This window comes from Cariama cristata, unplaced genomic scaffold, assembly GCF_000690535.1.
Source record: "Cariama cristata isolate BGI_N322 unplaced genomic scaffold, ASM69053v1 scaffold42079, whole genome shotgun sequence".
Taxonomy (NCBI): domain Eukaryota; kingdom Metazoa; phylum Chordata; class Aves; order Cariamiformes; family Cariamidae; genus Cariama; species Cariama cristata.
In genome coordinates this window covers 1-280 of record NW_009635963.1, presented here as the reverse complement: position 1 = coordinate 280, position 280 = coordinate 1, and positions in this window count along the sequence as shown.

Genomic DNA, 280 nt, shown 5'->3' with positions numbered 1-280 from the left:
CCCCCGCCGTTACTGATCTCTGGAGCACAGCTGAAGCCCGAGTGCTTAGGCAGTGATGAATACTACCGAAATGCGCTAAGCGCAAACCTGTTAACTATGCAGATCGATTTTTTTATATATATATAATTAGTATCAAATTTAATGCTTAAATGATTGCCGAAAATTACTCACCCTCAAAATACCTTGAAAAAAATACTTTCTTTACAATATTTTACAGTCCATCAGCTAAAAACTGACCCAACAGGCAGCCGTACCCCATTTTTTTGAATTAAAAATGTTT